At 44.2% G+C, this 26,148-nt stretch overlaps 1 protein-coding gene and 1 long non-coding RNA gene across 3 annotated transcripts in view; both read right to left on the bottom strand.

Moving 5' to 3' along the window:
- Positions 1 to 26,148, bottom strand: part of LOC126179529 (inter-alpha-trypsin inhibitor heavy chain H4-like) — a 231,645-nt gene that overhangs the window by 133,587 nt on the left and 71,910 nt on the right. The window lies entirely within an intron of this gene.
- LOC126179565 (uncharacterized) lies at positions 151 to 24,611 on the bottom strand. The gene is made up of 3 exons (XR_007536683.1): positions 24,555 to 24,611; positions 15,538 to 15,656; positions 151 to 281 (listed from the first exon to the last, which is right to left on the bottom strand). It is a non-coding gene; the product is annotated as an uncharacterized LOC126179565 (long non-coding RNA).

Here is a 26,148-nt window from a genome sequence, read left to right as displayed (position 1 = left end):
CCTCCTGTTTTGATCCAGTGATTGAGCGAGCTGCAAGAACAGAATCAGTAGACAACACCCGCAACAGAGACGAGGGCTTGCATTCTGCACAAATGACGCCACAACGTTGTTGAAAGTAATTCTGTATTATAAACAGTGACTGACCTGCCGTCGACGACACAGAGGTAGGGCAGGAAGTCATCCAGGCTGCCAGTGAAGTTGGGCAGCACGCAGTTGGCCAGGTGGCGGCACTGCCCGTGATCTCCGTCAGGGGTCACGCACTCCTCCAGCTGCGACTCCGTCTGTGAACGAAACAAAAAGCCTTTCAGTTTTGAGATGTCTACTACATTTACTTCATAATCTACAATCGCAGCCCTAAAAGCGATGCGTCCGCTCTAAGGCAGCATCGTACCAGATAAGGATTTTCGGGAAACAACATAGTCTACGTGAAAATGAATGGAAACAACGTCGATTATATACCATCGACACACACACACACACACACACACACACACACACACACACACACACACGGGTGTCCCTCCTAAGAGCAGTCAGGTCCATTTTTTCTGGTGTTTCCGCAGACTTCTCGCAATTTAGGTTTGGCATTGTGTGGCTGGAGTCAGCCCAAACAAAAAATGCTAATCCCATCTTCCATGGGATGCCCAAACAGCGACAACACTGCTCTCGCATCTGCTGACTGCTACCGCCAAATATTCAGCGTTACTGAGTGGCTGCTAATTTGCTATTTGTTCTTCGTATTTTACTGTCCCTGTTGAAACGTATTGACAAAACTGAACTACCGAATGGGCACGTAAACTTCCGGTTCAAAAATCATTTTGTTTGTAACTGGACACAAACCGACGCTTTCTGTTGACACTGGATGTCGTATGGAACATGTTCTGAGTAATATCTGGGTCGACTCAATCTACACATTGTAAAAATAATTCTGATGTTAAGTTTTTTTTGGAAATTTGTAAATCTGTGTTAAGGTTCTATGGGACCAAGGTGCTGAGGTCATCAGTCTCTAGGCTTACACACTAATTAAACTAACTTAGACTAATTTACGCTAAGGACAACACACACACACACACACACACACACACGCCCATGACCGAGGGAGGACTCGAACCTCCGACGGGGGAAGTCGCGCAGACCTTGACAAGGCGCCTGAGACTGCACGGCTACCCAACGCGGCATTGTTCAGTTTCTCGCTATTTTCATTTCTGCTACATATCATTACTTTCGTCGCTCTTCTGTTTACTCTCATTCCATATTCTGTATTGATTGAACAGTTCATTCCTTACAACCTTCTTCTCGTTCACTGAGGGTAGCAATTACATCAGCGAATCTTATTACACATATCCTTTCACCATGAATTTTAACCCCTCTATTGAATTTTTCTTTTATTTCTGTGATTTCTTCTTCGATGGATGGACTGAACAACAGTGGCGAAAGGCCATATCCCAGTCTTACCGCCTTTTTAATCCGAGCGCTACTTTCTTGGACTTCGATCTTATTGTTCCCTCTTGGTTCTTGTTCATGTTGTTTATTACCCATCTTCTCCTCTTGCTTACTTCTGTATAGGGCAGTTAAAAAAAGTGTCGCCTATTCCTACAGAAGGTATTATGGGTCAGAACTGGAACTGTAATTAAATGTCCGGAAACCAATACCTGTTAAGATACCGTCCGCTGAAGATCCGAATTACAGGTTGCATTTCTACAGATGAGGCAAGATTCACAAGAGATGACAGTAAGTTAACATAACACGCACGTGTGGACAGATGTCAATCTTCGAGCAATCATGTGGCCCAGAGAAAGAAATCTAATCTGGTGAGGTCCAAGGATCTTTGCATGTGTGGTGTTCAGTGTAAGGTACTGCGACCGCCAAGCACGCACTAAAGCGCTACATCCTCGTTAACTGCTAGATGCGAACGACAGGATGGCATAGTACTAGGTACCTGAAATCAGCCCTGGTGTAACGATGTTTCAAGAAAGTACTTTTTGTACTTGCACCTCGTAACAGCGCTAACTAAGCATGCCTGATGATTAGTGAATGTGCGCTGCAGACATATAGCTGCGGAAAGAGACATTTTTGTTGTTGTCTTCTCCGTCATCGTATCTGTCAGTTTGGCCACAGAATTTTTGAAGACCCTGTAGTGCGGAACGCCCAACTTTTTCACCTTAAATTATTTTTGACCTGTTAGGAAAACTGTGGACAATTTACACCATGTTGAAGAGCTATCATGAGCTGTTGAAACAAACAGTAATGTATTCTCGTAACTTCATTCATAGCCGTGATACAGGCATCAACTTTTTGCCTTAAATGCAACTAAGCTATTTTTAGTTGCAGGAACAGCAGGTCTCAGAGAGACAAATTCAGTGGTATATATTTCTTGTAGACCTAATAAGTAATCACGGAGTAAGAATACACTGAATATAGTGATTATTTTTGTCCTCTTTATGCGGCCATTGAATGACCTATTATTCGAAGTTCATGCACCTCTCCAACGAAACTTGCACCACCGACAAAGAGATACACGATGTTTACGGTACTCGCCATGGAAACCTGAGCCGTCGAGGCAAGAAGTAGGTAGGTAGTTATGTGTTGGCTTTCAGAGAGGAAGCTGAAAGTCATTTAAATCACTGTCTGTATGGTTTTTTTTTGTGAAACATCCACAGTCTCAAATCACTAATAATGCATAAAACATAATGAGGCACCTAGACTTTTCACCTCGAATTACTTGATCCTCTACGTATTATAATTTGCCGAAAACCTTGTTTTCGATATATTGAACCGTTCACGTGAGGGCTGTAATGACTCACGCGACTCACACTATGTACATTATTCGGTGAAAAGTAAAATGTGTTAATATCTTACCAAAGGTAAAGCTTTTTTTGAAGGACTGTAAGGGGGCCACACGCTGATCACAAGGAAGACCGCCTCCTCCGTACTTCACTCTTGCCGCTACACGTGGCGGCAGATGACTCTCTTCAGGCTTTCGCCGAACTCAGACCCGTACTTTGGAGTGCCACAGCATGCTTCATCATCCAAATAATTCGTCTGCAGTCATCCACTGTCCACCTCAACCGCTGCTTGACACTGACTACAGAAATGTGTGGCCTACGATGAGCTGCTACCACATTCTTTTCAACTCTGTACGAACACTGATTGTGCTAGCTGGACGTTTGGTAGGATTTAGGAACTGACTTGTGATTCCTTACGCTGATTTGACGTGAATTTTTGCAGCCAGCCGCAACAATGCTCGAATGTCGCTGCTCAAATGGTTCAAATGGCTCTGAGCACTATGCGACTTAACATCTGAGGTCATCAGTCGCCTAGAACTTAGAACTAATTAAACCTAACTAACCTAAGGACATCACACACATCCATGCCCGGGGCAGGATTCGAACCTGCGACCGTAGCGGTCGCTCGGCTCCAGACTGTAGCGCCTAGAACCGCACGGCCACTCCGGCCGGCTAATGTCGCTGCTCAACAACTCTCGACTTGGGGAGCTTTAGAAGGGTTGAAATGTCCCTGGTGCATTTCTTACTCAGACGACATCCAGTTCACCTCTGAAGACACTGAACCCTGACTTGTTATTGCTTCTCTACTGACAGCACAATGTTCCCCGCCGCCTTGTATATGGCGAATACGCCTCTATTGACATCCAGTAGTCACTTCCGAATTACGTACTGGCGTCCGTATTCTTTTGATCACGTAGTGAACAGAGTTGCCAACGTCTGACTGCGTTGCCTCAAACAATGTCCCGTGTCTTTCCTAAAATCTCTGTTCACTTTCATCAGCATTTAATGAGGAAATTCGTCCATATTTACAATACTGTATTTTAAACTCACCTGTTTGTTCGTTTAATTGTAAAAATGTATTTTTATGCACATTGAAGCATCATTCAGCGCGAAATTATTAACATAATTGGAACTTCGTACGAGAGTGTATCTCTCATTATCACATTGTATGACCATCGGGAGATTTGTTGTCAGTGGTTACTGCGGATATCCGACCCTGAAATGAAAAGTCGCTGACTTGACATTAGCCGAAAAATATCGTTCTGTTACCAGACTGAAGGCGAAGCTTTTTTCCACAAAGTATGACCTCAGATGAAACATGAGTTTGGTTTTATAAACCTGAAACAAAGCGTCGTTCCATGAAGTAGTGACACAAAGATTCGGCTCAGTAAAGAAAAATCAAAAACACATACATCGCGGCACTACTGCGTTTCTCCAGTAATTATCTAACTGTTTGAATTTTCGCTAGACTTCTACTTGAAAGTTACGAGTGGCAGCCCAGCGACGGTTTCCAATACCCTCACAGTCACCACGCCTCCCCCTCCCCCTGGGATGGTTCAGATGGCTCTGAGCACTATGGGACTTAACATCTATGGTCATCAGTCCCCTAGAACTTAGAACTACTTAAACCTAACTAACCTAAGGACAGCACACAACACCCAGCCATCACGAGGCAGAGAAAATCCCTGACCCCGCCGGGAATCGAACCCGGGAACCCGGGCGTGGGAAGCGAGAGCGCTACCGCACGACCACGAGATGCGGGCCCCTCCCCCTGTCCCATCTCATATTACTTGAGATTAAATTTCAGATTATCCAACTGGTTTCCTTTTAAAATCGTTGTATCACTCTTCTGGACAACCTCGTTTATTTTACTTATGATGTTCACAAGCGAAAATCAAACACAACAACCGTAGAGTGAAAATAATTACCGCAGATGTCAGCTCTAATACTTCATCCTTGGATTTTTAATGTATACTACCTAAGCCAAGCTAAAAGTAAATCGACTGAAGAAGTAAAATAGAGTTACATACACCAGGAAGAAAGTATTGAAAATAATACTTAATATGCTGTCAATCCATAATTAACTGATGAATGGAAACCCATAAAGTAAGAGATTCATAAAACACATTAAGAAGCAGACTAAGAGCCAGACAAGAAACTACACAGATGACGAAACGTATGTGATTGAATGAGAAACATATCGAGTTCTGCTGAGTGAATATAAAAATCCAAATTAATTTCTCGTATTGAGAAAAAGAGAAAATACTACAACTTCATCGAGGCTATTAATGTTTGCCCCGCTAGTAACATGATAATAAACTCTAAGAAAAAAGAAGAGGGCGCACCACGAAGGAATTATCTGAATGGGACAGAAATCTGTAGATGTGATGAACATTTACAGATAAGTAAATGATTATAGTTTGAGGAAAAATGGATAATTTATTCAAGACAAAGAGCTTCACAGATTTACCAAGGCAGTAACGTATTCCCCTCTGTGGGTCCAGGGGTTAGAATAGGCCCACGGTATTCCTGCCTGTCGTAAAAGGCGCCTAAAAGGAGTCTCACACGTTTCGGCCCTTATGTGATGGTCCCCTCTCGGGTTTGACCTTCATATTTAAAAATTCTTCCGAAGAGCGAGCCAACTGGGGAAGGGCGCCTTACATGGTACACTGTGTCCATCGCGCATTGAGACCTTTAGCCAGTTTCCTCGTCCTCGCATTGCAGTCCCGCTCGTTCTCCATCTCTTGGGTGAAGATATATTCGTGGATGCGATTTCCATCACGCACTGTGCAGTGTTGCTTTCTGCGGAGACGACGACCATGGATTTCCTTGCACCTAATATCCAGCACGGTAGCCAGTCCATTGTGGTAGGGCCGCCATGTACCCTGTTGGTTGTAGCCTCCTGACAACACAGGGATCGCTCTGCTGATGCCTGCGCTGTGAACTCCCCACGTATGCCAAGGAGTAGATGCCTATCTCCCTGGAGCATCGGGACTCCCAGCAATGGCCATCCTGCCAGGTGGCCCTTGCTGTCGCTGGGTGGCGCCCTTGGTCGGAGTGGGCGGCACCAGGGCAGATGAAGCTTGGGACATCTTCGCTTGCTGGTGGCCAACCACCAGCAGTCTCTAAGCGTTCTCGGGCTCAATTAAACGCTCAGAAATACGACCTAAAATCGTTCCCCTCCCTGGCGACACTGTGGGAGGAGTGAAAGGCTCAGGATGGCAGCAACACTTACTAGCCCGAGTTCCTAGTTTGTACGAGAGCTGATGGGGAGTCTTTCATGGCAACGAAACCTCAATTCTTTGTAAAGCATTTAGAGGACAAGTTTGGGGAGGTAGAGGGCTTGTTCAAAATGCGCTCTGGGTCAGTATTGATAAAAACTGCATCCTCTGCCCAGTCAGGAAGGTTACTCGCTTGTGAGAAATTGAGGGATGTTTCAGTTACCATCACGCCCCATAAGAGTTTAAACATGGTCCAGGGTATTACTTTCCATAAGGACCTTCTTTTGCAGTCTGATGACGAGCTGCGCGCCAATTTAGAGCGTCGAGTTGTTCATTCCGTCCGGCATGTGCATCGGGATCCGAAGGGTAATCAGGTTGCCACTGGTGCCTTCATCTTGGCCTTCAAGGGTGATACATTACCTGAGAAGTTCAAGGTGATGGTCTACTGCTGTGATGTCAGCCCCTATATCCCTCCCCCGATGTGGTGCTTTAAGTGCTGGAAGTTCGGCCATATGTCTTCCCACTGTACTTCCAGCCTCACATGTCGAGATTGTGGACGCCAATCACATCCCAATACTCCATGTGCCCCGCCTCTCATTTGTGTCAACTGTGGAGAGGATCATTCACCTTGCTCGCCAGACTACAGGATACTCCAGAAGGAGCAGAAAATCATGGAACATAAGACCCTGGACCGACTGACCTACACTGAGGCTAAGCAGAAGTTTGAATGCCTCCATCCTGTTCGCATGACTACCACTGTTCTAGCCCCATCAGCACCACCTCCAAACAGTCGCATCTCAGAGCCGGAAGTCTAAACCAGCCCCTTGATTGTGCGGGGGGGGGGGGGGGGGGAGCACTACTCTCCCTGTTGCAAAACAATAAACTGGTAGCCAAGATCACAGGAATTCTTTCTATTCCAAGATCTGCGATCTTGCCTACCACTTCATTGTTTTACAAGCATCTAGATCGCTCCCTCATGAGCAAAATGTTCTCCCTACAAAACACCTCCCTGTTGCTCTCACACCACCTCCCTCGGGAGCAGCACCTCCACAACCATTGGTGACACCAGTCCCCACTTCTAAGCCAGAGAAGCGTAAATATTCTTCGGCTTCTCTCGCTAGGAAGGGATCCCTTGGGTTACTCCCTTCCCAGGTTCCTACCAGTGGCACAGCAGACACGTGCCAGTGGCTGAAGAAGCCACAGGTCGCTGTTCATAGAGCTTCGCGGTCCTCTTCAGTCCTGGAGACTGAATCAAAGAAGCCCTCCCATCAAGGGCAACCGAAGGAACAGCGCGAGAAATCGAAATCGAAGACCCCTAAGACCAAGGAAATTGCAGTGGCACCCACTCCCCCACTCCCTACAAGCTCTGCGTCTGAGGATGAGGTGGAGATTCTGGCGTCCACTGAGGACTTAGATCTCGCCGGTCCCTCATACATGATGGATGTCACTCCCATCGGTACTCAGTCACTGGCAGCAGGTAACCCAGCGGTGTAATCTGCCTCATTAGTCCCTTCCCGCCTTTCTCGGCCATGGACACTGTCACCCTTCAGTGGAACTGCTGCAGTTTTTTCCACTATTCTGCTGAGCTCTGACAACTTCTCAGGCAGCACCATTTCCTCTGCATTGCTCTTCAGGAAACTTGGTTTCTGACGATGCGAACCCCCGCCCTCTGTGTCTATCAGGGTTATTATAAGAACTGGGCAGCTTATGGGAGGGTATCAGGTGGCGTCTGCACCTAGGTCCTTCACTCGCTTTACGGTGAGTGTGTCCCTCTACAAAGACCTTTAGAGGCTGTCGCTGTTTGGGTGTGGACGCTGCAGGCTGTTACAGTCTGCAGTCTCTATCTTCCACGAGATGGTGATGTCCTGCAGCATGTCCTGGCTGCGCTGATAGCCCATTTGCCACCACCTTTTCTGTTACTTGGCGACTTCAACGCTCATAACCATCTGTGGGGTGGTTCAGTGGCAACAGGCCGACTGAGCGTCATTCAGCAAGTGTTGGCACAGATCGACATTTCTCTTTTAAATAATGGTGTCTTCACACATTTCAGTGTGGCACATGGCATGTACCCAGCCATCGACCTTTGGATCTGCAGCTGTAGCCTCTTGCCATCTGTCTAATGGAGTGTGCATGACGACTTGTGCGGTAGTGACCACTTTCCGATCTTTCTGTCACTGCCACAGCATCACTCTTCTGGGCACCCCTGCAGATGGGCTATGAATAAGGCTGACTGGGACTGTTCACCTCCATTGACACTATTGAGCCTCTTTCCAACGACGCCATTGATGTGGTGGTTCACTCGGTCACCACCGGCATCATTACTACCACAGAATCTGCAATTCCCTATTCTTCTGGGTCCCCTCGGCGGAGGACTGTGCCTTGGTGGTCAGCCAAGGTCGCTGAGGCGTTTAGATATCGCAGGAGGGCCCTCCAGCGACACAAGCAGCATCCCTCATTGGAACACCTCATCACCTTTAAACGGCTCCGTGCGCGAGCCTGCTGCCTCATTTGCTGATGCAAGCCTCCATACCTCTCCATCGCAGGTTTGGGCCCAGATTCAGTGACTCTATGGCTGTCGGACCCCTGTAAGTATACCTGGGCTTTCATTGAATGGAGCAGTCTGTACTGACACTGACACAATTGCAAACTGCTTAGCAGAGCATTTTGCTCAGAGTTCTGCTTCTGCACATTACCCGCCGGCATTCTGCACACTGAAAGAGCGGTTGGAACATCAGAGGCTTTTGTTCCACACATGCCACCCTGATGTGTACAATGCTCTGTTCAGTGAGTGGGAATTCCAAAGTGCCCTAGCTGCTTCCCCTGATATGGCTCCTGGACCAGATCGCATCCACTGTCAGATGCTCAAACACCTCTCGGTGGACTGCCAGCGACGCCTCCTCGACCTTTTCAACCATATCTGGGTTGAGGGTGAGTTCCTGTCGCAATGGCGGGAAATCATCGTAATCCCTGGGTTAAAACCTGGCAAGAACCCACTGGAGGTGGACAGCTACCGCCCCATTAGCCTCACCAACGTTCTTTGCAAGTTGCTCAAACGCATGGTGAGCCAGAGGTTGAGTTGGATACTTGAGTCTCGGGGCCTTCTAGCTCCGTCTCAGGGTGGGTTTCGTAAGGGCCGTTCCGCCACCGATAATCTGGTCTGCCTGGAGTCTACCATCCGTGCTGCTTTTTCCGCCGTCGGCATCTGGTTGCCGTCTTTTTTGACATGTGGAAGGTGTACGATATGACATAGCATCATCACATCCTCGCCACGCTTCATGCGTGGGGTCTTCGGGGCCCACTCCCGATTTTCATACAAAATATTCTGTCGCTTCGTTCCTTCCCTGTGCAAGTTGTGGCTTCCCATAGTTCCTCCCGAGTTCAGGAGAATAGGGTCGCACAAGGATCAGACTTGAGTGTCTGCCTCTTTTTAGTTGTAATTAATGGAGTCACTGCAGCGGTGGGAACGTCTGTCTCAGCTTCTCTGTATGCTGATGACTTCTGCCTATACTATAGCTCCACTGGCATTGCAGCTGCCGAACGGCAGCTGCAGGGTGCTATCCGCAAGGCACAGTCTTGGGCTGTAGGGCATGGCTTCCAGTTTTCTTCATCACACTGTTCACCCTGAGCCACGGCTTTATCTTGATGATGAACCTCTTGCTGTGGTGGGGACACATCGGTTTTTGGGATTGGTTTTCGATACCCAGTTGACTTGCCTGCCTCATATTCGGCAGCTTAAACAAACGTGCTGGTGGTATCTTAACGCACTTCGTTGCTTGAGTCACACCAGCTGGGGTGCCGATTGGTCAACCCTTCTACGACTGTACCAGGCATTATTCAGTCCCATCTAGATTATGGTAGTCTGGCTTATGGTTTTGCATGCCCTTCTGCGTTGTGGTTGCTGGTCCCCATCCTTCACAGTCGGATCCGACTCTCCACTGGAGCTTTCTGGACAAGCCCTGTCAACAGCATACTTGTGGAGGCTGATGTCCCTCCATTGTAGTTCCGGTGTCAACGATTACTGGCCGTTTTGGCTACACATGTTTGTACCTTGCCCAGGCACCCCCATTACCGTCTGCTGTCCCCCACCTAGTTCGTCCATCTCCCAGATCGGCAGCCCCGTTCAGGGTGTACGATTGCAGTTCGCATCCAGGCTCTTCTCTCTGGGCTTGAGTTTTTCCCTCTCCTACCCGCTTTCTGGGCCCATATACGTCTACCACCGTGGTGTGTGCCGCGCCCATACCTTTGGCTCAATTTGGCACAGGACCCGAAGGACTCAGTCCCTCCTGAGGCCCTCCACCGCCGCTTTCTTTCACTCCTTGCCGCGTTTCAAGGCTCTGACGTGTTCTATACTGACAGATGTTTGCTAGTCGTGTTGGTTATGCTCTTATTCTAGGGGATCATTATGAACATTGTTCATTGCCGACTGTCTCCAGTGTTCTCACTGCCGAGCTGGTAGCCATCTCTCTCGCCGTAGAGTGTATCCGCTCCTGTCCAGGTGAGACCTTCGTTATCTGTAGTGACTCTCTGAGTGGTTTACAAGCTATCGACCAGTGTTTCCCTCGCTCTCTTCTAGTGATGGCTATCCAGGAGTCCTTCCACACTCTTGCCCGAGGCGGCCGCTCCGTGGTCTTTGTGTGGACCCTGGGTCATGTCGGCATCCCGGGAAATGAACGTGTTGACACGTTGGCAAAACAGGCTGACAATGCACCAGACTTGGAGACTGGCCTTTCGGAGTGTGTTCTCCATTCAGTTTTGTGGCAGAAGGTACTTGGTGCCCGGGGTGATGAAGGGCGCACACTGCCTTCACCCAACAAACTTCGGGTCGTCAAGGAGACTACAGGTGTGTGGCGCTCATCCTTGTGAGCCTCCCGCAAGGACTCAGTTGTTCTCTGCCGGCTCCGCATTGGCCACACCTGGCTGACGCACAGTCATCTCTTGCGCCGTGAGGATCTACCTCTCTGTCGCTGTGGATCAGTGTTGACAGTGGTCCACACCTTGTTGGCCTGTCTGTTTTTAACTACGCTCAGGCAGACGTTTCGCTGCCTGATATGCTCCCTGCACTTTTATCGGATGACGCCGCAATGGCTGACTTAGTTTTGAGTTTTATTTGTGCAGGGGTCTTTTATCGCTGAATCTAAGGGTTCGTGTCCTTTTTTTTATGTTGAGTCTGACCTTTGGCCTCCGGTTTTAGATTGTGGATTTTAGTGTGTTTCTTGGTGGTTGGCTTTTCCTTTTTTGTTTTCATGGTCGGATAACCACTGTCACAATCTGTGTGCTGTTAATTCCTTTTGTTTGGTTTTTTTCTGTGTCTTTCTGGTTCTGTGTTATCCCTTGTGATCTCAATTGCTTTTTTTAAATTTTTTATTCCTTGTAGGATTTTATGACTGTGGGACAAGAGACCGATGGCCTTTGTAGTCTGGTCCCTTCAACCCCCACAAAACAACCAGTAACGTATTGATTCACCTCTGACCATTATGGAAGCAGTTACTCGAATTGGCATTGATTCTTCGAGTTTTTGGATGTACTCCTGCGGGATATTGTGTATAATTCTGTCCCACTGACGTGTTATATCGACAAAATCCCGAGCTGATTGGAGGGCTCTGCCTATAATGTTCCTAACATTGTTAGTTGGGGGAGAGCTCCGGCGTCCTTGACGGAAAATGTAGGGTTTTGCAAAAAGACAAGCAGTAGAAACTCTCGGCATGTGCGGGCGGCCATTACCTTGCTGAAATATAAGCCCAGGATTACTTGCGATAAATTGCAACAAAACGGGGCGTAGAATATCGCCGACCTACAGCTGTGCAGTAAGGGGCCGTGGACAACGACAAAACGGATCCTGCTGTGAAAGGAAATGGCACCCTAGGCTCCTGGTTGTCGGCAGGCGACAGTAAGGTTCCTATCCTACCAATGTCCAGGGCATCTCCAGACACGTCCGCACTGGTCTCCAGGGCTCAGTTCGAAGCGAGACTCATCACTGTAGACAGTTCTACCCCATGAATGGTGGGCTCCATGTGGTTCCCAATTCGTGCAGCGCCTGTAAACCATAAAATTACCAAATATGCATCAACCAGTCGCAAAATCATGTTTTGCAAAAGTGAATAAATAAAACGTGATTTTGCGACTGGTTGCTGCATATTTGGTAATTTTAGTTCTACCCTAGTCAATGAGATTCCAAATCGAATGTGCCCGACACTACTGCGAACGGGTTATTTGATGTACAGTGGTCAATGGTACCGGCAGCAAGGGACACCACGAGCTCAGCCCTCTTTCTGTGAACGGCCTATTGGGTTGCAGTATTCACTGCCTCGGCCTTCTCGTTCTGTCATCTGTCTAGGTCGACCGGTTCCTCCTTGACGCTGTGTTCGGATATATTTCTCCCATTCCTGTCGACATCGTCGACTAGTGCCATCGCTTCTATTCAAACATCTAGAGATTCGCCAGTTACTCCAACCGGCTTCTTTGAGCCCAACTAAGTCTCCTCCCTCAACTGCTGACATCTGCTTACATTGCTCACGCCCCTGTCGGGTGGCATAATTACTTACCAACTGAGTACGTGGAATGCAATGTGCAAAGAGTTTACGCTCTGTTGTCGACATGTCTCCTGTTTACTATGACTACCATCTGGGCGCTGAGAATGCGCAGCAATCTCGCACATTCATTTATCGGCAACCAAAGTTTACAATTATGCATTTTTTGTCTCTAAATGTATTAATATCTGTTGGTGGTTAGCTTGCAGAACTTCTCAATAATTGAATCGCTTTCCTTATCTCTTTCTTGATGCACGCGCTTGAATTTTGGATACTGCTGATTGAACAAATCAAGTGTATAACACTTCGATACTTTTTTATGTTACCATCCTAAACTTCCCAACAAAAACGACGGTGGGATTAGATTCAAAAGAGCAGGCAATGAAAGACTAAAACTTACGAAATTAAAAATGTTACTGTAATGTGAAACAAAAATTAAAAATAGCCGAAATAAAAGGATTTCAACAAAATTCTTCTGCGCATATTTCCGCGTCATGTATGGTATGAGTAGTACCTTTGTACTACGAGGGCTGTCCAGAAAGTAAGTTACGATCGGTCGCGAAACGGGAACCACAGTGAAAACCAGAAACATTTTGTTTGCAACAGTTGGGTACACCTTCCACCTACTTCTCTACATAGTCGCCGCTCCAACTTCGAGTTTTGTCGTAGTGTTGTATCAACTTTCCAATATCCTCGTCATAGAAAGCAGCCGCCTGTGCTTTCGGCCAGGTCTGCAGCTCGTTGTCTGTCGAAAATTTTGTCTTCATGGCCAGCGGTTTTAGTGAGCAGAAATGAGACTCAGGGGGAGCCAATTACGGACTGTATTGTGGGTCATCAGACACTTCTCATCGGAAACGCTGCAGGAGCGTCTTCATTGCCCCTGCAGTGTGCGGCCTTGAATTGGCTTGAAGAAGGAACTGCTCGACAGTTGGGTTATGTGGGGTGCGTGATACAGGCGAAATCCCTAACCGCGCCCTCATGCTTGGCGGGAGACGCTATTCCCTACGCATCTTTACGTGCTCACTGTTCACTCAAAACTGAAAAGAGCGTCGCGACACGATTGACGGGCATACTAGAGACACTGATCAACACGCTGCGAAGCTTTACCAGATTTTCCCAGTGGTTTCCATTTCGCGACCGATCGTAACTTACTTTCTGGACAGCCCTCGTACTTCTCCAGGCAGTCTTCATTAGGATGCTGAAAGATACCTGCAAGAGCAGCCGGACCGTCTGTAGTTTTATATATAACGGTCACAATAATGAACAAAGAGACTGGGGGTGTGAAACCTTAGGGTCATTAAATAGAGGTAGCTTTCCAGAAAATGCTGATTTTTGTACACTTGTGAAATGAAAATCTGCTGTCGGGTAGCATTCAACGCCGTTCTCCTCCGCTCCCTTCATTGTAACATGCTCTCATCTCCCTTAGTGGTCGAGATGCTGCGCAGTCCTGTTCCACTGCACGGCCTCAGCCCTCTAGAGGCCATCAGGTGTGTGATGAGGCCTCCTGTGGTGACGCACTGCAAGTTTTAACCGGCCCCCCACACGGTCAGTCAACTTTCTGTCACCATATACTGCCATATTGCACACCACCCCATTCGGTTGCCTAGAGGAAGGTATTCACGACGAGGGCACGTTGTGCTCCTGCATTCTCATAGATGACTCCATCGCCTAAATGTTGTCTATAAAAAGGGATGATACCCCTTCCTCGATACTGCACAGTCCTCAAATTATTCTTGATAGCGATGAGAGAGGTCTGAAGTACATACACGATCCTGGCCCAAAACACGACTGACCCACCTCCATGCTGCGTCATGTGTGACTGTATGTCTGGGAAGTGCAATGGTACATCGTCACCTCAGCACTCTTGTACCACGACGATCTGATGTCACACACAGCTTGCATTCGTTACCGAAGACAACACCGCGTCACTTGTTGAGGTTCCATTCCAGTTGCTCCCTTGTCATGTCCTTCGTGTACCACAGCGTTAGAGCGTTCGTACTATTGTTTGTAATGGACGCCTACAGGACGTAATGACCAAGTGCAGATAGTTACATGATGTTTTGGACTTCATACCTCACCCAGTGGTCTCCTACAAGGCACCGCGCGTTTCCGTTGCACCCTCCTCGCGGTAACTATGAGCTGTAAGTTTTAGCTTATCCGCTGGCCCTGTCTACCGTTTACTTTTGGCGACACTGCGCTTTACTCATCTGCATTGAAAATGCGGATTTACTTTCACCCCATCACACAAGTGCCTGTACTTTGCGTTTTCTTGTGACTAAAGGAGTATTTTTCCAATTAAAAAAAAAGAAAAAACAGAAAATATTCAAGTTATGAGACTATTGCGAAGCTTTTTTTGGGGCAGCTTATTTATTTGCAACTTAAGTCCTCTGTAACACGTCAAAAAATATCTGCTGACTAGATGGTGAAGTACGATCTAGAACAGTTAGTGTACGACGTAAAAAACGTGTTCGACGGAATTGCCTAACATGTGGAACGTACAGCTACGTCTCGAATGCACCCTCTGTGGACTGATGCTGAAAGAAAATCCGATCACAAATCCGCCACATTGTGTCTTCACATTATGTGCTTATCTTGCAAAATGATTTCAGCGCGGAGTCCAGAGACTCATCGGCATAACTTAGTGGCCGTATGGCACAAAAATGTAATGAAGGCGTTCTAAAATAACAGTAAAACTAAGTGGCAGATAATGTTTTGGTCAAAAAATTGCCTCTAATTTGCAGTTCTAAATCGACGTCATATGTCCATCAAAAACGAAACACTTCATATTTAATTCTCGCCTTGGAAGGATAGGCTCACTACTCGAGATGTCATACAAATGATTTCTACAGTCGATACTTTTCGACAACCAGAGGTAATACAAACTAAACACAAGCAAACTGCTATGATTACCCTTAATACATGCATGTAAATAACCTACCATCACATAATTAAATACATATACGTGGCCCTGTCAGTGCTGCCTACTTTGAACTACTTGCTTACCTTGTTCAGGGCCAGTTCGTAGGTTTCTGCCGTGCCATTCACTTCAAGTGTGACGTGTGAGGAGTTAGAGACACCGCCAATCCAAGTGATCTCGGATATGTGCAGCGTCTGCTGTTGGCCTGCAACGGATTGAATAACAACGATCTTCCATGAATAATAGCGGAAGAATAAATAAAGTACTTTCAGTTTCTAGTTTGAATGGTTAATAACCAGCAACGGAATTCAGTCTTTCCACGCTAATATACAGCGTGGGGCGACTACATTACTCACCAAAAATCGCTTTTCACCCGATATAGACACTTATAATCTGTTCTGATTTCGGCGAACAGTGAACAAGGGCCCATGAAACAAAGAGCAATGACTTCTCGAAGCTTCGTTAATAACGGCGATACAGGCATAAATTTAGTTTTTTCTTTTTTTAAATGAACTTACGTACACTTTTTTGCTGACAGAATAACAGATCTCGACGGGATGAAATTCACACTTTTGCAGATCTAAGAACCATTCACTAAGCAAGAATATACTGAATGTTGATACTTTAGACCTGTTGATGTGACCATTGATTGCCCATTATCCAGAAGATTACGAGCCTGCCCAAGGGCCCTGTGCCGCTTAGACATAGGAGTTAATTGAGAGATAGTTGAACCACTACATTGATCAAGTTTCTTACGAGAAATGTCACAATTTAAATACAGTGTGTTTCTTGTAAAACAACAACAGAATCGAATCATTAATATTGCATAAAATATTTTCAAGTTGACAACGCCATTCGCTTACAAAGAACTGGTCGACATGTTCCCAGTTTATGCCGAAAGTTAATTAAATGCATCAAGAGCAGAAATATACGTGGAACAGTTTCCAGATAAACGCTGAAACTACGTCCTACCTTCGTTGAAACACTGAAAATCCTTCACGATATTGGAAATTTTGCCCCAAGAGAACTTGTACGAAGGAATACTGCCAACGAACCAGCAGTTGCTGCAATAAATTCGTTGGTCACTTCGTGTAAAAAAGCAAAGAGTTGTTGGTATCGGTCAAAGTAGCGCTATTTGTATTCTTCATAGGCATAAATATTAATCTTTCCTTACTTTTCTACATCAAGAGCTACGTGACAGATATTTTAAACACCGTTTTGAACTCTGTCAGTGGGTTCTCTAGAAAAACAAATTGTTTTAAGATGGTATTCTTTACCGACGAAGTCACTTTGACAGATCACTGGATTAAAAGCCTACGAAGCGTTCACTACTGGTCAACGGTGAACCGACATTGGCTTCGTCGTGCGTTGCATAAACGACAATAGAGTGCGAACGTGTGGTGTGGTGTAATCGGACAGCACGTGATTACCCCCTTATTTCATTGACGGTACATTGAAAGACGAAAAGTACACACATATCTTGTAATTATCATACCCTTGTTATTAGAAAACATGACCTCAAGATCTCGTCAAATGTTGTTTCCTTCATGCTCATAATTCTTCAGTAGCGAGAGATACAATAAACCATCTATTTCCAAACCGGTGGATAGTAAGAGGCAGTCCTATTCAGAGATGTTCAGTATGATCACATAAATGATATCTTTATATTTCTTCCTCTGGGATGCGAAGTATCTTGTGCCTCTTAGCACAAAAAATGCATAAATTCAGTTATTTTAAATAAGAGATTTCTTATTGCATCAGCAAAAATTTTGTGCCACTGAATTTGTGTTGCTTAGCTCTGCTATTCTGGCGACAAAAAGTAGCACTGTTCTATAAAAAAAATGTAATTTCTCCCTTAAAAAACAGGAAAAATTGAAACTTTTATAAACTTTCCAAAGGAAAAAAACAGTGATAACAACACTCCACAAAACAATATTTACTGACGAACAACTTTCCCATTGAGATGAATTCAGGATATTTAACGGAAAACCAGGAAAACGAATTATGAAGACTGTATCCAAATTCTGAAGAGAGTTCACGGTAAACAACAATGTTTTAAACTAAATAACAGATTTTAACTGAACTAATGAAAGACTTTCCACACTGACATGTAAATCATCAAACAGAGTTTACACTATTTTAAATATGCATTCCCCAACAAATGAAACAGAACACATTAGAAGCAAATACAAAATTTTTGGCAATATATGGCAAACACCGCAGATCACATTAAATCGAAAAATGCAGTTTCACTGCCTGGAGACTTTACTGTGCAAATAGACAAAGAACCTCATCACAGATCAATAGCAGGAAAATTCCCAGCACATAAAAGAACCAAAGCAAATGAAGAAAAATTCTTAAGCCCATGCAGGCAGCATACAATAGTAATAAAATCTATACTCTTCAAAAAAACTTCCTAGAAAACAAACTACATGGGTATATCAAATCCGACTTGTGGTGAAAAACAACTCGATCACGTTGCTGCAAGCAGACATTTTGCAATGGAACTATTCAATGCAAATGCGTGCCTCAGCGATACAGATGGCCGTACCGTAGGTGCAACCACAACGGAGGGGTATCTGTTGAGAGGCCAGACAAACGTGTGGTTCCTGAAGAGGCGCAGCAACTTTTCAATAGTTGCAGGGACAACAGTCTGGATGATTGACTAATCTGGCCTTGTAACACTAACCAAAACGGCCTTGCTGTGCTGGTACTGCGAACGGCTGAAAGCAAGGGGAAACTACAGCCGTAATTTTTCCCGAGGGCATGCAGCTTTACTGTAAGGTTAAATTATGATGACGTCCTCTTGAGTAAAATATTACAGAGGTAAAATAGTCCCCCATTCGGATCTCCGGGCGGGGACTACTCAAGAGGACGTCGTTATCAGGAGAAAGAAAACTGGCGTTCTACGGATCGGAGCGTGGAATGTCAGTTCCCTTAATCGGGCAGGTAAATTAGAAAATTTAAAAAGGGAAATGGGTAGGTTAAAGTTAGATATAGTGGGAATTAGTGAAGTTCGGTGGCAAGAGGAACAAGACTTTTGGTCAGGTGAATACAGGGTTATAAATACAAAATCAAATAGAGGTAATGCAGGAGTAGGCTTAATAATGAATAAAACAATAGGAGTGCGGGTAAGCTACTACAAACAGCATAGTGAACGCATTATTGTGGCTAAAATAGACACGAAGCCCATGCCTACTACAGTAGTACAAGTTTATATGCCAACTAGCTCTGCAGAGGATGAAGAAATTGATGAAATGTATGATGATATAAAAGAAATTATTAAGGTAGTGAAGGGAGACGAAAATTTAATAGTCATGGGTGACTGGAATTCGAGTGTAGGAAAAGGGAGAGAAGGAAACATAGTGGGTGAATATGAATTGGGGTTAAGAAATGAAAGAGGAAGCCGCCTGGTAGAATTTTGCACAGAGCATAACTTAATCATAGCTAATACTTGGTTCAAGAATCATGAAAGAAGGTTGTATACATGGAAGAATCCTGGAGATACTAGTAGGTATCAGATATATTATATAATGGTAAGACAGAGATTTAGGAACCAGATTTTAAATTGTAAGACATTTCCAGGGGCAGATGTGGACTCTAACCACAATCTATTGGTTATGAACTGTAGATTAAAACTGAAGAAACTGCAAAAAGGTGGCAATTTAACGAGATGGGACCTGGATAAACTGAAAGAACCAGAGGTTGTACAGAGTTTCAGGGAGAGCATAAGGGAACAAGTGACAGGAATGGGGGAAAGAAATACAGTAGAAGAAGAATGGGTAGCTCTGAGGGGTGAAGTAGTGAAGGCAGCAGAGGATCAAGTAGGTAAAAAGACGAGGGCTAGTAGAAATCCTTGGGTAACAGAAGAAATATTGAATTTAATTGATAAAAGGAGACAATATAAAAATACAATAAATGAAGCAGGCAAAAAGGAATACAAACGTCTCAAAAATGAGATCGACAGGAAGTGCAAAATGGCTAAGCAGGGATGGCTAGAGGACAAATGAAAGGATGCAGAGGCTTATCTTGCTAGGGGCAAGAGAGGTACTGCCTACAGTAAATCAAAGAGACCTTCGGAGAAAGAGAACCACTTGTATGAATATCAAGAGCTCAGATGGAAACCCAGTTCTAAGCAAAGACGATAAAGCAGAAAGGTGGAAGGAGTTTGAAGAGGGTCTATACAAGGGCGATGTACTTGAGGACAATATTATCTAAATGGAAGAGGATGTAGATGAAGATGAAATGGGAGATACGATACTGCATGAAGAGTTTGACAGAGCACTGAAAGACCTGAGTCGAAAAAATGCCCCGGGAGTAGACAACATTCCATTAGAACTACTGACGGCCTTGGGAGAGCCAGTCCTGACAAAACTCTACCACCTGGTGCGCAAGATGTATGAGTCAGGCGAAATTCCTCCAGACTTCAAGAAGAATATCATAATTCAAATCCCAAAGAAAGCAGGCAACGACAGATGTGAAAATTACCGAACTATCTGTTTAATAAGTCACAGCTGCAAAATACTAACGCGAATTCTTTACATACGAATGGAAAAACTGGTAGAAGCCAACCTCGGGGAAGATCAGTTTGGATTCCGCAGAAATGTTGGAACACGTGAGGCAATACTGACCTTACGACTTATCTTAAAGATTAAGGAAAGGCAAACCTACGTTTCTAGCATTTGTAGACTTAGAGAAAGCTTTTGACAATGTTGACTGGAATACTCTCTTTCAAGTTCTAAAGGTGGCAGGGGTAAAATACAGGGAGCGAAAGGCTATTTGCAATTTTTACAGAAACCAGATGGCAGTTATAAGAGTCGAGGGGCACGAAAGGGAAGCAGTGGTTGGGAAGGGAGTGAGGCAGGGTTGTAGCCTCTCCCCGATGTTATTCAATCTGTATATTGAGCAAGCCAAGAAAACAAAAGAAAAATTTGGTGTAGGTATTAAAACCCATGGAGAAGAAATAAAAACTTTGAGGTTCGCCGATGACATTGTAATTCTGTCAGAGACAGCAAAGGACTTGGAAGAGCAGTTGAACGGAATGGACAGTGTCATGAAAGGAGGATATAAGATGAACATCAACAAAAGCAAAACGAGGATAATGTAATGTAGTCGAATTAAGTCGGGTGCTGCTGAGGGAATTAGATTAGGAAATGAGACACTTAAAGTAGTAAAGGAGTTTTGCTATTTGGGGTGCAAAATAACCAATGATGGTCGAAGTAGAGAGGATATAAAATGTAGGCTGGCAATGGGAAAGAAAGCGTTTCTGAAGAAGATAAAGTTGTTAACATCGAGTATAGATTTAAGTGTCAGGAAGTCGTTTCTGAAAGTATTTGTATGGAGTGTAGCCATGTATGGAAGTGAAACATGGACGATAAATAGTTAGGACAAGAAGAGAATAGAAGCTTTCGAAATGTGATGCTACAGAAGAATGCTGAAATTAGATGGGTAGATCACATAACTAATGAGGAGATATTGAATAGAAGTGGGGAGGAGTTTGTGGCACAACTTGACAAGAAGAAGGGACTGGTTGGTAGGACATGTTCTGAGGCATCAGGGGATCACAAATTTAGCATTGGAGGGCAGTGTGGAGGGTAAAAATCGTAGAGGGAGACCAAGAGATGAATACACTAAGGAGATTCAAAAGGATGTAGGTTGCAGTAAGTACTGGGAGATGAAGGAGCTTGCACAGGATAGAGTAGCACGGAGAGCTGCATCAAACCAGTCTCAGGACTGAAGACCACAACAACAACAACAACAACAACAACAACCTCCTGTATTTATCATTTAATTCAAGGTTAGACCAGCATTTAGAAAAATGAATCAGTACCAATTCAGGCAGTTTGACAGACAGAAGTTATCTGGAGGAAGTGTTACAAAATTCTATTGAAAAAAAAATACATAAATCTTGGGTGTTGGGAGCAACTTTAAAAAGACATTGAGACTTCTGAAGGAACTACCCCTATTAAAAAGAAAGGAAAACATGCTTGGTGGAATGATGTTGGCGATAAGATAAAGGGACGACGAGCTTCGAATATTTGGAACGCAAATACAAATGATAAGAACAGGAAAAGGTTTATAGAATCAAGGAAGCATGCATGAAATGGACTCAAAAAGACCAGAGAATAACAAATAAAAGATCAACTAAAGTCAGCTGAACCACATTTGAAGCATAAAAACACAAGGAACTTTTATAAAACATTCAAAAATAGTTTTAAAATGCACACACCGCCAAGTTTACTGTTTATAGAGCGAAAAACATAGAATATTGCATGTAGTAACACAGAGAACTGCAGAATACGCGCGGACTGCTTCAAAGGACTACTCAACTACGATCCACCAGAAAAAGAAATTCATTTTGATAGCTCCATAAAATTTCGGGCGTGCAGCCCCGTAAATTTCACTTCTTCCGATATTTCGGGCTGTATACCGTCCAGCCATCTTCAGAGTGACCCGGGTGACTGACGCTCCCGCTTTTCTTTTTTTTTTTCCTTTATTATAATTTCATTCCCCTGCCCCATATGGACGCGTCAGCACTTACTCCGTCCTTTTAAACCCGCGGACCATGCCAACGCGCATGCGGCCACAGATACGCAAGGCGCCAGAGACGTTGATCGGCGATGAAGAGGTACAACATACTCATGAAATTAGAGCTATGGCTGCACGGTCGATCAACACGGTGATATCCATGTATCACTACGCGCTGCACGGTTGCTACGTCTTTGTGAGTTTGTTGCAGGAAGTGCCAGATTCCATAATTTGCCCCTGCTGAAGCCGTTGTCTCTATTAATTAAATTCGTCGCCAACTGAACTCACAGCGAGATGGTTCACGATCCCTATTTTTTAACTGCGCGTTATAGTGAGAGAATGGAGAAAATCCATTGATACTAAGGGTGTTCAACTAGGAAGAAATCAAATAAAATCAACAGATTGTCTAGTTTTGCAGATGACACGGCATTAATTAAAAACTCTCTCGACGCTATCAAGAACAAATCGCAGAACTACAGAAACAAGCAAACAAAATAAGATTAAAATAGCATTTGAAAAACACATGAAAAATATCAATTTTGCCCTCTAAATGTTAAAATTCATAACAATACAACATCTAAAACAAACCGTTTTAAATACTTACGAGAATGGATAGCAACTAACACAAAAATAAAGGTAGCCATGGAGAACAGAGTACATAAAATGGAAAGAGCATTCCAAATGACAGTAAACATATACAAAAAATGTACTTTGTCCGGGAACACAGACCTAAGATACTGTCAAACAGCGGTCGAAACTGTATGCAGCAGAAACACCTCAACTAACAAGATTTGGGGATGTTAAAAACTGGAATAAGTTGAAAGAAGAATTTTAAGTAAAATACTGAGACCTAGAAGTTATAGAAATGATGAATACAAGTTAAGATCATACAGAGAGTTCTATTTGAAATTGGAAAAGCTAACTATGTAATGAAGAAATGAAAACTACAGTTTTATGTACGTAAATACCGAATGTGTCTAAGTAAGAAGACCTTACTAAAAAGCTACAAATAGTGGGGTCATGGAGGTTTCCAATAAGTACCAATAAATCTCCGCTAACAGACTGGTTTCATCGTTCAGTGATAAATATTTCGATAAAGAGTTAACTTCACTAAGTTATCCAACGACTGGTCTTGATAATACTGATGGAAAGTAGCAGGCACGTGAACTAACTACACTACACTCGTTCGTCCTCTGTTAGAATATTGCTGCGCCGTGTGGGATCCTTACCAGGTGGGATTGACGGAGGACATCGAAAGGGTGCAAAAAAGGGCAGCTCGTTTTGTATTATCACTTAATAGGGGAGAGAGTGTGGCAGATATGATACGCGAGTTGGGATGGAAGTCATTAAAGCAAAGACGTTTTTCGTCGCGGCGAGATCTATTTACGAAATTTCAGTCACCAACTTTCTCTTTCGAATGCGAAAATATTTTGTTGAGCCCAACCTACATAGGTAGGAATGATCATCAAAATAAAATAAGAGAAATCAGAGCTCGAACAGAAAGGTTTGGGTATTCGTTTTTCCCGCGAGCTGTTCGGGAGTGGAATGGTAGGGAGATAATATGATTGTGGTTCGATGAACCCTCTGCCAAGCACTTAAATGTGAATTGCAGAGTAATCATGTAGATGTAGATGTAGATGTACTAACATCCTCCGTCCTCGCAATTTGTCTTGTAGCTTTCATCTTAATGAGGTTAGAACTGTCAACACGGCACTCGCTTGCAAAAGTTTCAGCATCAGGATGAAAAGTCGTGGTCGTGTATGGACCGGAAGGAGCTTTTGCTGCCTCGTGAATCACTAAAAGTAAAATGTAAATCTGAACTTTAAAATACATCAGAATTTGTTAGTAAGCTGATAAATTCGAAACATTTCTCAGGCTGTTGCCAGCAAAAGCCTTAACTTTCCGCTATAATATGAAATTCCGACTGAGAGACACTGATACCTACGCTGCTCAGGTGTGAAACTAAAATCGCCAGATACGCGGGATGTGTAAGGAATCTGTGTTTCCATTATCCTGCAGTATTACAGGAATTAGCCATATACTGTTGCCGTGTTAATCCATCTGTGTGGGATGCTTAAAATTTTAGATTAATAAAAGAGATAAAGGAAACTCAGAGAAGGGTTTACTGTGTCGGTCGGCTCGTATCTCAGTAATTTTCAACGTCCTTTAGCGGGAGATTCTAGAAGAAAGAAGTTATGCATCACATCAAAGCTTACTTTTATACGTATGAGAGCTCGGGTTCCAAAATGAACCAAAAATATCTTGCTTTCTGCCATACGTATCTCATGATAATGTCGTAAGAGGAATTCAGACTTATTTGGAAGTATTTCAGAAGGCAGTCTTCCCGCCTGCGGCTTGAGAATGGGTTAGGGAGGGACAAATCTTGATACTGTTGCATCGCCACATTGTGCATTGCTTTCATCTTCTGTTGATACATAAGTATTTTTATGGAATTTACAGTGACCACTAAGTTGCACTACGTCTGGACTCGCAAATAGAACTATTAAGAAATGAATGCAGTTTGATTTTTATCTTTCATTTGAATCAAATTAAAAATCGTTAACACGTAACCCACCTGGAGCAGGAGAGCAGCAGAAAGGTGGAGATGGTTCCAAAGGCTTGGGTACAGCTGCAAAACAAAAGCAGAGGACATACATGTAAATGTGAACAAAAAATCACTCATGCATCAACTCTCCTTAATAACCTTACAAACTAAGAATTTGTCCTAGGCTGTTAATAACGTAATTATTGCAATCTCTCCGAACTGAAAGATTCCAGAAGAGCGCCAAAGATATTTACACTGTTCGAACGTATGTCAAAGTATTCACAGAAGAAGTATACACAAATAACGTACGCAGCTCGACGTTCATGCAAGTACACAGCAAAATGACACGCATCGTGTCTATACGAGGTAATGTGACAGCTAAGTTGACCTTATGCACATCTTGACAGTATGCTCTCAATTTAAAATTTGATAATGAGACATGTGGAAAGATATTCAAAAGGTCTACGGATATTGCTAGGAACCTCCCCATCGCACCCCACTCAGATTTAGTTATAAGTTGGCACAGTGGATAGGCCTTGAAAAACTGAACACAGATCAATCGAGAAAACAGGAAGACGTTGTGTGGAACTATGTAAAAAATAAGCAAAAAATACAAACTGAGTAGTCCATGCGCAAGATAGGCAACATCAACGAGAGTGTAAGCTAAGGAGCGCCGTGGTTAGCGTGAGGAGCTGCGGAACGAGAGGTACTTTGTTCAAGTCAAGCTTCGAGTGAAAAGCTTAATTTTTTTATTTTCAGACAATTATCAAAGTTCAGGTACTCACACGTAATCAACTTCGCTCTCCAAAATTCCAGGACATGTTCAGATTTGCTTGGACATATGCAGGATTTGATGGTCTACACACGGAAAAAATTTGGAAACGTTAAAAACATATGTTTTGACAGAGCACAGGGAAAACTGTGCGACTCTGAAACTGTTCATTTGTTGCAGTTTATGTGACAAACTCTTATGTTTTCGCCACTTTTTTGGGAGTGATTATCACATCCACAAGAAAACCTAAATCGGGGGAGGTAGAACAATCTTTTTACCCATTCGCCTAGTGCACGAGTTAGGTGGGTCGACAACATATTCCTGTCATGTGACGCACTTCCCGTCACCATTGTCGTATAGAATATATCAGACGTGTTTTCCTGTGGAGGAATCGGTTGACCTATGACCTTGCGATCAAATGTTTTCAGTTCCCATTGAAGAGGCACGTCCTTTCATCTACTAAACGCACGGTTTTGCGGTGTGGTCGCAAAACACAGACACTAAACTTATTACAGTGAACAGTGACGTCAATGGACGAACGGACAGATCATAACTTCGCGAAAGTAAAGGAAGTAAACTTTTCACTCGATGGAAGACTTGAACCAAGGAACTCTCGTTCCGCAGCTGCTCACGCTAACCACGGTACCACGGCGCTCCTGAGCTCATACTATCCTTGATGTTGCATATCTTGCACATGGACTATTCAGTTTGTATATTTTGCTTAATTTTTTCATAGTTCCACACAACTTCTTCTTGTTTTCTCGATTGATCAGTTTTTCGAGGCCTGTCCATTGTGCCAACTTATAACTAAATCTGAGGGGGGGGGGGGGGTGCGATGGGGAGGATCCCTTG

This window comes from Schistocerca cancellata, chromosome 1 (assembly GCF_023864275.1).
Source record: "Schistocerca cancellata isolate TAMUIC-IGC-003103 chromosome 1, iqSchCanc2.1, whole genome shotgun sequence".
NCBI lineage: Eukaryota > Metazoa > Arthropoda > Insecta > Orthoptera > Acrididae > Schistocerca > Schistocerca cancellata.
Note: the sequence above shows the minus strand (reverse complement) of the source record. Positions and strands in the feature narration are given on the sequence as shown.